The sequence below is a fragment of the Etheostoma spectabile genome, chromosome 12 (assembly GCF_008692095.1).
Source record: "Etheostoma spectabile isolate EspeVRDwgs_2016 chromosome 12, UIUC_Espe_1.0, whole genome shotgun sequence".
Classification (NCBI taxonomy): Eukaryota; Metazoa; Chordata; class Actinopteri; order Perciformes; family Percidae; genus Etheostoma; species Etheostoma spectabile.
In genome coordinates, this window is record NC_045744.1 from 26,798,352 (window position 1) to 26,799,007 (window position 656).

The 656-nt window shown below is 45.3% G+C and overlaps 1 protein-coding gene across 2 annotated transcripts in view; it reads right to left on the minus strand.

Annotated features, from left to right (window-relative positions):
* gng12a (guanine nucleotide binding protein (G protein), gamma 12a) overlaps positions 1-656 on the minus strand; it is a 75,548-nt gene that overhangs the window by 3,400 nt on the left and 71,492 nt on the right. The window lies entirely within an intron of this gene.

Here is a 656-nt window from a genome sequence, read left to right on the forward strand (position 1 = left end):
ACCACCAACATTTTTTTTTTTTTTTAAACGTACACAAAAAGCTGAGGCACACCCATGCACCCATGGGCATATGCATGCTCTTTGTTTTAGCTTTCTATGCAATTCTGTTGAAAACTCCAGTGGATTTATATTTTTTTGTGCCTTTTTCTATTGGGTTTAAGAGTCCCTTTTGCAAGCAGCTGCCAGACATGGCACAATCACACCACTTTGTTTCAGTGTGTACACAGTGTGAAATAGGAGCTTGGCTGATAGGTGCTAAACTCCAACAATGAACTTAAAATCTGACATTGCAGGATATCTAGATTTAAACAAAAAATGTTGCAGCAATGTAAAGATTTCCGTGTTTCAAAGAGTGCGTGACTGAGGGGCTGATGTCTGGGAGTGGAGCGCTGGAGCGCTGCAGTGGGTCTTCTTTCTAATCATTCACAGACTGGATGAGAACAGGCCCGGACACATCCTGCAGTCCACGTGGGAGCCCTGGCTCCCGAGTCTCTCCACTGCACTTTTATGGCCATTTGTTTGTGTTTCTCATAGAAACACACACGCACATTTCCTTTAGCATTTTTGCAACACACACACACACATGTGCCTTCTTGTGACACGCATGCTTTCACCGAAACGAGGGTGGGGTGGGGGGGGGGTGCTACAGGAAGCGT